A 13,284-nucleotide genomic window follows, 5' to 3' on the forward strand; every position below is an offset into this window, starting at 1 on the left:
CATGCATATGTAACATAATCATTACCGCTTATCATTTGATCATAAACTAATACAACCGATTCACCAAGCTCCATCCGTTAGGGTTTGGCACATTAACAAGTAGGGTTTACCAGTTGATCTCACTTTTTCTCTAGTAATACCAGTTTCCTTCACAAGCTCACTTACTGGCTGCAAAACAACATTATTACAACATCATTACCGGTTATAATTGACATCAATGAATTATTATATTATTACAACATCATTACCAGTTATAATTGACATCAATGACAACATAATAGTTCATCAATGCAATCTTCAGGCAAATGCCAACACTCTACCTCTCCCTCCCTCCATATCCTTCTCTTTCTTTTTGTTCTTCTCTCTCCCTCCCCTCTCTAGGTCATCACCTTTCCCTTCCTTGAATAGGGTTAAGGTAATATGGTGTAGGATATAGAGTTTAGGTAAAGGGTTGAGGGTATACCTAGATTAGCGTAAAATATTGATCGTACAGGGTTTAGGGCACATAGGGTTGAGGGTATTTCCCATACTTGTGTTTCTCTTTATCTCTCCATCTCCCTCTTTGTATATCCTCTCTCTCGCCTCTCTCTCTCCCCTCTCTAGGTGTCTCCTCCCTTTCTTCCTCTCTCCCTCTTTATCTTCCTTCCCTCCCCCACTCTTTCTTGTTATATTTGCCTCTCTTATAATTCTCTCTATTATGCAACTTGTCACCTATCCCTATATATGTCACATTCATCCACCCTAATTCCAGACTTGGGTGATCAATCAAAGCTAGGAGTGGAGGAATTACAATTAGATGTGTAACATGTCGTATTCTAGCAAGCACCCCTTATTAGAATTCTCCCTTCCTCCTTTACCTATCAATCTCTTCTTCCATATCTCATTACCCACCTCTCTCTCTCTCTCTCTCTCTCTCTCTCTCTCTCTCTCTCTCTCTCTCTCTCTCTCTCTCTCTCTCTCTCTCTCTCTCTCTCTCTCTCTCTCTCTCTCTCTCTCACTCACCCCTATCTCTCTCATAGGTCTCTTGTTGAATATATAGGCAACTGAGAGGGGGGGTGAATCAGTTGACAACTTAAACAATTTCTTCAATGCTTTCACACATTCAGAATAATCAACAAAATTAATTAAAGCAAATATAACATGAAAACACATACACACAACACATCACACAATAAACACTAGATATGACGTGGAAAACCCAAGAAGGGAAAAATCACTAAGAATGTTAGTTTTCAATATATAACGTCAGTTAAGGTGACATCGGTTAAGGTGATTTTTACAAAAGGTTGCTCACCACCAAAATGTTCACTACCTAGAAAAAGGCTCACTGCCGAAGAAAGAAAGAAAGAAAGAAAGAAGGGTGATCCACCACTATAACACAATTTGCAATATTGAAACGCTTCCAGTTCCTCAACACCAACACACTTCATAACATCCTCAACAATTAGATCTTCCCTTATCAAACTCTCATTTCTTCAATAGTAATGTCATATACTTTGTCACGCTAACTCATTCAGATTATCCTCATATATATATATATAATATCTCTAGGAAACATAATCTTCTAAGTGGGCCAAGACAGAGATCCAAGATAGGTAAAACACTAAACATTCCAGTGGTGGGAAGAATGAGAAGTAGACCATACCACAACACACATTGAATCAGTCATATCAACATGTTACATCCATTACAAATTTCAGACCCAAATCATGACTTACACGCTACACCAATGTCGATACCTATCCTCAAATTTTGGACCTAATCCGGACCCAAAGATCATTGCCCAATACAAAAAAATAAGAATGGAACCAAGATACTCATGAATACAAATGATCAACACCATATCCAAATATGGATCACAATCAACTCAATCAATCCATGTTGAATATCAATTAAAACACATCTTCCGGAGCACCAAATATTTTGAGAACATATCTACTGAATTACCAACACCAAAACCAAGTGTTGACAGATCAATGACAACCAACAAAATCATCAACATTGCATTTGCAACAGTCTCCCCCTTTGTCATTGATGGCAACATCCACCAACAACAGACACGTAACTCTCTATGCATCATCTAATCAACAACTTTGCACATCTTTGCATCTTCTCCCCCTTTGACATCAAGGAAAAATGTGAGAATCACTCCCCCTATGAAACTCATTCCTTCTGCCCCTAAGAGCAAGCACCCAAACATTAGTCCAGATAAGAATATTCAAGTATCTTTACACAACGCCTTCGTGAAGATATATGTAATTTGATCTTTTGTAGATATATACTCAAGCTTTACTTCATTATCCAACACCTTTTCCCTCAAGAAGTGATACCGAATAGATATATGCTTTTTTTGTAATACTATATCAGATTCTTGAAAAATTTATTGCACTAGTGTTATCACACATAATTGGAATGGGTTCATTGAATGTTACACCAATATCCTTCAAAGTTTGCTTCATCCATAGAATTTGTGTTCAACATGAAGATTGTACAATATATTTTTCTTCAGATGTAGATAAAGAGACAGAATCCTACTTCTTACTTGACCAAGCAACCAACTAGGAGCCAAGAAAGATTGCTCCACCACTTGTACTTTTCCTGTCACCAACAATTCTGGCCCAAGTTGCATCAGTATAAGTTGTCAGAGTGAAATCTAAATTTCTAGGATACCACAAACCAAACTCTTTTATTCCTTTTAGATATCTGAAAATTCTTTTTGTTGTCACAACACATGACTCTTTCGGTTCTTGGTGAAATCTAGTTATCAAACAAACTACATACATGATATCCAATCCGATAGCAGCCAAATATAACAATCCTCCAATAATTGATTTGTATTGACTTGCATCTGCTTTAGGGGACATCATATTGTCAACTTGTATCCGGTAGTCATAGGTGTACACACCGGTTTGGAGTTCCCCAACCCAAACTTCTTCAATAATTCCTTAATATATTTACACTAGGAAGTGAAAATTCCTTTTTCATTTTGATTTAGTTGCAAACCAAGAAAGAAATTTAACTCACCAATCATTGACATCTCAAATTCCTTTTGCATCTCATTAGCAAACTTTCTGCACATGCCTTGATTTCCTCCAAATATTATGTCATTAACATAAACTACAACAATTAAGGTTTTACTTGAATTGGTTTTGAAATATAAATTGTTGTCAGTTGATCCCTTTTGAAAAACCTTGATTAATCAAATACTTATCTAGTCTTCCATACGAATCTCTAGGAGCTTGTTCCAATCCATACAGGGTCTTCTTCAATCTACAAAGAATGTTCGAATCATCTTTCTGCTTAAATCCTTGTGGACGTTCAATGTAGACTTCTTTCAGTTCTCCATTCAAAAATGTTGATTTCACATCCATCTGATAAACTTTGAAATCCTTAAAGGATGCAAAATTAAGAAACATCTTGATTGCCTCCATCTGAGCAATAAGTATGTATGTCTCCTCGAAGTCAATACCTTCAACCTGTGTATAACCTTTGCAAACCAACCTTGCTTTATTTCTCACAACTTTTCCATCTTCATCCAGCTTATTCCAGAATACCCATTTTGTTCCAATTACATTCTTATCTGTCGGTCTATGAACTTATTCCCATGTCTGATTTTCTCAATCTGATCTAGCTCTTCTTTCATTACCTTTATAAAATTATGATCATCGCATGCTTCTTCTACAGTTTTCAGTTCAATTTCTGATAGTAAACATAACAAAACTTGTTCAAGTGAGCTACTTTTCATCTTGTGATGATTCCTTTATTCTTATCTCCAATAATCTGATTCATTGAATGATTCTTCTGAACATATCTTGGGGTTTTAGATATAGATGTCAAAGCTTCCTGAGCTTCTTTTTCTTCTTCACTAGTATTCTCTTCCCTTTTTTTGTCATCTGGTTCATCAAACTCATATCCTACCAATTTGTCAGACTCTTTATAAATGTCTTCATCAACCTTCACATTTGCACTTTCAATGATCTTGTTCAGTCTTTTGTTTTAACATCGGTATACCTTGCTCCTTGTAGAATATCCTAGGAATATGCCTTCATCTACTCTACTGTCAAATTTTCTAAGATTATCTTCATATCTCCAGATATAGCACTTGCTTCTCATTATCTTGAAATATTTCACTGATGGATTTCTACCATGTCATAGCTCATATGATGTATTTCCATGTCTTTTCTGGTATAGAATTCTATTAAGAGTGTAGATTGTTGCATGAATTTCTTCTCTCTAATAGACTTTCAAGAGTTTTGCTCCTTTGATCATTGTTTTAGTTGCTTATAGTTTGGTTCATCCTTTCCACTACACCATTATGTTGTGGTGTCCTAAGGGCAGACAACTGTATTCTAATACCATGTTTCTCACAAAAATTGTTAAACTCGTCAAGAGTAAACTCTCCTCATCTGTCAAACCTCAAACATTTAATCTTTCTATCAACTTCAATCTCAACTTTAGCCTTGAATATCTTGAATTTTCCTAATGCTTCTAACTTATCTCTTAAAAATGCAACCCATAACGTTCTAGAATAATAATCAATCAACAACATGAAATACTTCTCACCTTGTATACTCCTTTTTTTAGGTAGGACCACATAGGTATGGGTGCATGAAGTCCAATAGTCTAGAGGATGAGGGCTCATTTCCTTTGTATGTTCCTTTCATCTGCTTTCCAACTTGACATTCTTTGCAAATGTTGTTATCTGGTTTGGTCAATCTCGGTAAGTCTCTCACTACACTTGATGAATTGATCTTTACCAAATTATCAAATTTGATATGACACATCCTTTGATGCTAGAGCCAGCTATCATTGATCTGAGATAACAACCAATGCCTTGTAGCTCTTTCTAGAAGATACATGTTTCCACCAATCATTTTCCCTATTGCAATAACAATTCTGAATCATTTCCAGATCTCACAACCATCATCTTGAAAAACAACATTATAACCATTTTTGTACATTTGTCCAACACTCAAAATATTATGATGCAAACCCTTCACATAGTAAACATTGTCAATATTATGCTTTCCATCAAAAGAAATAGAACCAATTCCCACAATTTGTGCTATCTGATCATCTTGGAACCTAACAAAACCTCCATCATACTTTTCAAGTCTTACAAACTTACTTTTATCACTAATCATATGATTTGAACGTCCATTATCAATTGGATCAGTCTTTCATTTTTATCTCTTATAACATGTAAAGCAGTAGCAATAGTCTTAGGAATATCAATCTTAGGTACATCGTTTCCTACCAAAAACAAACAATCACCATCTTCATATAGTCTAATTCAACATCTGAAATACCAGCATCATCTTTAACATAATAGGCTTTCTTATTAAACTTTCCTTTGCCTTCTCTAAAATTTTGTCTTGATCATTTTTTTGGACATCTAGTAGCTATATGACCAATCTTTCCACATCTAAAGCATTTAAGAGGTAACATACCTTTGTATTTGTTGGTACCTTTCTTCGATTTCCTCATAAAGTTTTCTTCCATCTCATCTAAACTTTCATCTTTCAGATCTTCCTTAGAGGCTTTAAAGGCATATTCAAATTTAGTTTTGTCTTTTCCAAACTTCCTTATCTCAAATGTTGATAAAGTAACATAAATATGGTCCCTAGAAAACTTCTTTGGATCATAGGTTTCTTCAATAGAAGAGATCTTGTCACTATAGCTTTCCACTAGAAACATCACAATCTTCTCAACTATGTCTTCATATGTCAAGGTGCTCCCAAGTTCTCTGATTTCATTTACTGCACTGTCAACCTTCTGAAAATAGTTTGTTATGTCTTCTCCTTCTTCCATTTTCAATTTCTCATATTTGTGCTTAGTTGTTAGCTTCTTTGATAATTTAATTGTCATTTCCTTCATAGATATCTCTCAACTTTTCACAAACCTCATAAGCAGTATTCAATGAAATAACCTTGTCAATTCAATCTTTGATAAAGCACTAAAGATAGCATACATTACCTTTTCATTCTCTTCATAAGCTTAAATCCCATTTGGAGTGGTAAGACCATTTACCGGTTCAACATACTTAGTTTCCACTACTTTCCGAGTGTTGTATCCTAAAGAGATCAAGTAACCTCTCATCTTCACTTTCTATAAGCTATAGTCAGATCCTTCAAAGATAGGAATAGTTAGTTTATGTGCTATCAGATCAAGATCTACCTCAAGCGGTTACGCTCTTCTCCAAGGAACCAAATCTTTGATACCAATTGTTGACTATCTGAGCAACTGAGAGGGGGGGTGAATCAGATGACAACTTAAACAATTTCTTCAATGCTTTCACACATCTGGAATAACCAATAGAATTAATTAAAGCAGATATAACATGACAACACATCACGCAATAAACACAGGACGGGATATGATGTGGAAAACCTAAGAAGGGAAAAACCATAGAGAATGTTAGTTCTCAATATATAATACTGGTTAAGGTGATTTTTATAAAAGGTGGCTCACTACCAGAATGCTCACTGCAAGAGGGCTCACTGTCGAAGAAAGAAAGAAGGGTGATCCACAACTATAACACAATCTGCAATACCAAAACACTCCCAGTGTCTCAACACCAATACTAATGAGGGAACAACCTGAGAAATAGAAAAACACAACAATTGAGAATCAAAAGAGAAATTTTATTATTATTTACAACCAACATGCACTACATGCATTACAATTTCAGAGGATTAAAACCTCACAGGTTGTGACATGACATGCAGCTTATAGATTCTAGAAAATACCCTTCCCACAATACAATCTCCCAACTCTAAGCTCTCAAAAACTCAACTCCAAAAACTTAACTATTTTCCTCAAAGATGAGTCTTAAATAGACTTTCTTTCCTTAGGAGCTAAGATTACATTTGCAATAGAAACTTGGCAGACTAACTAGCGCCAGAACAAGAAACTGCATAATTTCATTGAAGCCAAATTCGAAACTAGAAACTTTCCAAACAATAATTGTCCAACTTTTGGCAACCATAACTTTTGATCTAACTGTCGGATTTTCACTAATAATACCTTTTCGAAAAGCTCTTGAAAATATTACGTGGTATTGTGCCTAAAGGCCAACTACTTTGGATTTCCACTTATTTTTGGGCTCATCCAGAGCCTCTAGGGGCTTCAAATTTGACTAAGAATAAATTGTAAAAAATAAGAAAGGGAAAATCTAGAAACTACAAATAAAATAAAAATCTTTTTGGGTGATGCAGGATTGCCCTTACACCACCGGATGATCCTGCATCAAATACACTTCACACATCCTCAACAATTAGATGATCCCTTATCAATCTCGCATATCTTCAATAGTAATACCATAAACTTTCCACACTAACTCATTCAAATCATCCTTATATATATATTGTCTCCGGGAAACATAATCTTCTAAGTAAGCAGATCTAAGATAGGTCAACACTAAGCATTACAGTGGTGGGAAGGAATGAGAAGTAGACCATACCACAACACACATCATCGGTCAAATCAACATGTTACACCCATTACAAATTTTGGACCCAAATCATGACTCACACCCTAAACCAATGTCGATACTCATCCTTGAATTTCAGACCTAATCCAAACCTAATCCAAACCCAAATATCATTGCCCAATACAAAAAAATAAGAATGGAACCAAGATACTCATGAATACAAATGATCAACACCATATCTAAATCCATAACACAATCAATTCAATCAATCCATGTTAAATATCAACTGAAACACATCTTGTGGAGCACCAAAGATTCTGGGAACACATCTTCCGATTTACCAACACCAAAACCAAGTGTTGACATTAATGAAAACCATTATGTTGACATCAATGACAACCAACACAATCATCAACATTACATTTGCAAAATCTATCACGTATATCTCCCTAGGCTCTAGGTCTCTCACTTATCTCTCTCTCTCTCTTTGAACTTCTCTCTCTCTCATTATATTTTCTCTCTCCCTCACATCTCTACCTATCCCTTCTCTAGGTTTCTCAGTCATTCCCTATCTACCTCTCCCTCCAACAATGATTAGCCCTCTCTTTCTCTTTGTTATTATCTCTTACTCACCACTCTATATCATCACCTCTCCCTCCCTTGTATAGGATTTACGAAATAAGTTGTAGGATATAGGGTTTAGGGTTTATAGTTAAGGGTATAGGGCTTAGGGTTGAGGGTATTGGTATACAGTTTAGGGTACAGTATTAATGCTATAGGGTTTAGGGCACATAGGTTTGAGGGTATTTCCCATGTTGATACTTCCCTCTATCTCTCCCTTTGCCTCTCCCTATATTCTCTTACTCGCCTCTCTCTCCTCTCTTTAGGTATCTCCCTCATCATATTCCTATCTCCCTCCTTCACCCATATCTCTCTCCATCCCCCACTCTCTCTTACTCTCTCTTCCTCTCTTATTATCTCCATCTATCTCTCCATCTCCCTCTCTCCATTCTCTCCCACCTCTCTCTCCCCTCTCTAGATCTCTCCATCCCTTTCCTCTCTCCCTTTTTGTCTCCCCCTCCCTCCTTACCCCCATATCTATCTCCCTCCCCCAATCTCTTTTATTCTCTCTCCCTCTCTTATTCTCTTTCTCCATTGTCTAGGTCATCACCTCTCCCTCCCATTCTCTCTCTCTCCCCTCTCTAGGTTGTGCCCTCCCTCCCTCTCCACCTCTCTACCTCACCATACATGTCTCATTACCCACCTCTCATTATCCCCCTACATATCTCACCCCTCTCTCTCCCGATTTAGGTCTCTTACCTCTTTGTCCTCCTCTAGGTCTTTCACCTAAGTATATGTTCCCTCTCTAGTTCTCTCCCTTCCTCTCCACCACTATCTCCTTCCCCCTTAACCCTATACCTTTATGAACTATCTCCTTCTCTTCTCTCTCTCCTTTCACCTCTCTATCTCCTCCTTCCCTAGGTCTCTCAATCCCTTCATGTCTACCTTTCCCTCCATCCCTTCTTAATCCTCTCTCTCTTTATTCTTTTGTCTCTCCTCTTCTCCCTCCCTCCCCTCTCTAAGTCATATCCTCTCCCTCCTCATTATATGGTATAATGTTTAGTTAATATGGTGTAGGATATAAGGTTGATGGCGTAAGTTTTAGGGTACAAGGTTGATGGTATAGGGTTTAGGGTATGTAGGGTTGAGGGTATTTCCATGTTGATACTTCTCTTTATCTTTCCCTCTCTTCTCTCTCTCACCTCTCTCTGACCTCTCTAGGTCACTCCCACACTATATACCTATCTCGCCTCCTTCATTACCCCATCCCTCTCTCTCTCCCCCACTCTCTTATTCTCTTTAAATCCATTGTCCAGATCTTCACCTCTCACTCCTACCCTCTCTCTCTCTCTCCCCTTTCTAGTTTTTTCCTTTCCCTCTTTGCCTCTCTACCTCTGCATCCATGTTTCATTACTTACCTCTCTCTATCCCTCTCTATTTATCTCACCCCTCTCTCTTATGATTTAAGTCTTTCACCTCTCTTTCCCCCTCTAGGTCCTCACACAACTATATATCCCCTCTCTAGTTATTTCCCTCCTTATCCACCGCTCTCTCCCTCCCTGTCCACCTCTCTCTCCCTCCCACTTTATCCCTATCCCTTATGAAATCATTCCTTCTTTTATCTCTCCCCCCTCACCTCACCATCCCCTCCTTCCCTCGGTTTCTCACTCCCTCCATCCCTTTTTACTCCTCTATCTCTTCGTCCTTTTATCTCTCATCTTCTCCCTACCTCCCCTCTAGGGATCTCCCTCCCTTTCTTCCCCTCACCCTCTCTATCTCCACCTCTCTCCTTACTCCCACCTCTCTCTACCTTCCCCACTCACTCTTAGTCTCTTTGTCTATCCATTGTCTATGTCATCACCTTTCCCTCCCACCCTCACTCTCCCCTCTCTAGGTTTCTCCCTCCCTCTCCACCTCTCTACCTCTCCATTCATGTCTCATTACCCACCTCTCTCTATCTCTCTCTATCCATATCTCTAGGTTTAGGGTATAGGGTTTAGGGTATTGGTATAGGATTATAAAAATGCACTCACATAACACTATTTCTAAATAATTTTAGCATGTTATTAAATGCATTGGATTTATTGTCTCTCTTTGTCTCTCTTTGCTACTTTGATTAAGAATTATATTTTATAATTTATGGTTGAAGATTGATAGTTGAGCTTTTACCTTTCACTACCTCCCTACCTTCTTCTCTCTCTAATTATACTTCCCTTTCTCTCTCCCACTATTCTCTCTCTCACCTCTCTCTCCCTTCTGCAGGTCTCTCCCACCCTCTCACCTTCTCTACCTTGTCTTTTATCCTTACCCCCAGTTATATCCCCCATGTCTCTCCCTCTCTCTTCATTCTTTCTATCACTACCTCTCCCTCCCACCCTCTCTCTCCCCCTCTCTCTAGGTCTCTCCCTCCCTCCCTTTTACATTTCTACAACTCAATCCCTATCTCATTAACCACTTATCTCTCTCACATCTATCCCTCACCCTCTAGGTCTCTCGCCTTTCTCTCCCTAAGCTCTAGGTATCTCTCCTCTCTATAGTTCTTTCCCTCCATCTCCCTACCTCATTACCCCTCTCTATCTTTATGAACTCTCTCATTTTCTTCTTTGTCTCTCACATCTCTATCTCTTTCCTCTCTAGGTCTCTCCCACCCTCTCTACCTCACCTTTCCTTACCCTAATCTCTATCCATGCATCCCTCACTCTCTCTTCCTATCTATCCATCTCTTTTCTTCTCTCCTCTCTCTCCATTTTCTCTATCACTACCTCTCCCTCCTACCCTATCACTCTCTCTCCCTCTTTACCTCTCTACCACTTCATTCCTATCTCATTACCCACCTCTCTCTCCCTTTATCTGTCTCACATCTATCCATCGCCCTCTAATTCTCTCACCTCTACATAGCGGACCTCTCTCTCTCTGTGAATCACTCTCTTATTTTCTTCTTTCTCCCTCACCTATCTACCTCTCCCCTATCTAGGTATCTCACCTCTCTCTCCCCCTCTAGTTCTCTCACCTCACTATATGTCTCATCTCTAGTTCTCTCACCTCACCATCTATCTCCTCTCTAGTTCTATCCCTCCATCTCTACCTCTCTCCCCCCCCCCTTACCACTCTACCTTTATGAACTCTCATTCTCTTCTTTCTCTCCCTTCATCTCTCTATCTCCTCCTTGGGTAATTTACTCCATCCACCCTATTTCATAAGACCTATACCATAAACCCTATACCATATAAAGTGGAGAGAGAGGTAACAACCTAGAGAGGCTATGGGATGATAAGAGGAGATAGAAAATAATAAAGATACACAGAGGAGTAAGAAGGGATGGAGGGAGAGGTATACATTTAATGAGTGGTAAATAGAGGAGGGTAGAGAGAGAAGGAGAGATTTCATAAAGGGAGAGGGGTAAGGGGGGTGAGATACCTAGAGGGGGAGAGAGACGTAAGAGACCTAGATGGGGAGAAAGAATAATGAGATAAGTAAAGGGGGGTAGAGAGAGGTATGTAATAAGAAATTTCAATGAATAGGTGGAGAGGGAGAGGAAGAAACCTAGAGAGGGGAGAGAGGGGAGAGGGTGGGAAGGAGAAGTGATGACCTAGACAATGGAGAGAGAGAGAGAGAGAGAGAGAGAGAGAGAGAGAGAGAGAGAGAGAGAGATGGGGGTGAGGAGGGAGGGAGAGATAGAGAGGGAGAGAGGAAGAAAGGGAGAGAGATACCTAGAGAGTGGAGAGAGAGTGGAGAGAGAGGGGAGAGAGGGAGAGAGGGAGGGATATGGAGAGATATAGGGAAGTAGCAATACATGCAATACACTCAACCCTATGCACTATAAACCATGTACCATCAATTTTGTACCCTATACCCTAAAACCTATATCCTACACCATATTATTGAAACCTTATAAAAGGGAGGGAGAGGTGTTGCCCTAAAGAGGGGCGGGAGAAAGAAGAGGAGAGACGAGAACAAAGAGAAAGAGAGGGCTAAGGAGGGAGGGAGAGGTAGAAAATGAGTGATTGAAAGACCTAGAGAGAGAGAGAGGGAGGTGGGGGGGTGGTAAAGAACTAGAGAGGGGAGAGATATAGAGATAAGAGACCTGGAGCCTAGGGAGAGGGGTGAGAGACCTAGGGAAGAGATAGAGGTGAGAGATATGGAGGGGGAGAGAGGTGGGTAATGAGATAGGGAGGAAGAGGTAGAGAGGTAGAGAAAAATAGAAGGTGGGGGAGACCTAGAGAGTGGATAGAGAATGTGTGGGAGGGAGAGACCTAGAGAGTTCATAAGAGAGGAAGAGAGAAGAGAGGAAGAGGGAGAGGGAAAATGAGAGATAAGTTCACAAAGAGAGAGAGAGAGGGAGAGAGGGGGTTAGGAGGTAGGGAGAAATGTGGAGAGGGTGGGAAAAAACTAGATAGGGGAGAGATATAAAGGTGAGAGACCTAGAGTCTAAGGAGAGAAGGGTGAGAAACATGAGGAGAGATAGAGATGAGAGAGAGAGGTTAGAGAAAGGTCAATAATGAGATAGGGAGGGAGAGGTAGAGAGGTAAATATGGAGAGAGAGAGAGAGAGAGGGGGGGGGAGTGGGTGGGAGAGACCTAGATAAATAGATGTAGGAAGGGAATGAGGGAGAGGTGTGCAGAGAGAGAGAGAGAGAGAGAGAGAGAGAGAGAGAGAGAGAGAGAGAGAGAGAGAGAGAGAGAGAGAGAGAGAGAGAGAGAGAGAGAGAGAGGTAGAAAGGAGATAGAGGAAGAGTGATAGAGAGAGAGAGAGATATAGGTTAGAGTTTGAGGGAGATAAAGAGAGTGAAATAGAGATAGCAAGAGAATTCTAATGGAAGCCTGCAAATTACTAAAATTTGAGATCTTCTAAAACCTAGAATCAATATTATAACTCCTAGAGATCTAAAACAACTCTCAAACATCCTGCCAATATATACATGAAATATAAATTGAAGTACAAGAAAGGAAAAAGACATATTGAAATGTGACTTATACTTAAATGTTATATTTCCTATATATATTCTTGTTCAAAGATTGGGTCTAACTTGAAGACAATCAAAATGCATTATTATATTTGGCTCTAGCATTCTAAAAATGCATTGACATTTAGCTAGCACCAAATTTGGTGTTTGCCAAATGTAAATGCATTTTTGCATTTGGCGGAAAAAAAATTATTTGGTGAGCGCCAAATTTGGAACTCGCCAAATGTGAAAAATTGAGTGCCAATATTTTTTAATTGACCAATCCTAAGGCTTGGTCATTCATAGCCATTTGGCGTGCGCCAAATTTGGTGCTCGCCAAATACTCATT

This window comes from Cryptomeria japonica, chromosome 8 (assembly GCF_030272615.1).
Source record: "Cryptomeria japonica chromosome 8, Sugi_1.0, whole genome shotgun sequence".
NCBI lineage: Eukaryota > Viridiplantae > Streptophyta > Pinopsida > Cupressales > Cupressaceae > Cryptomeria > Cryptomeria japonica.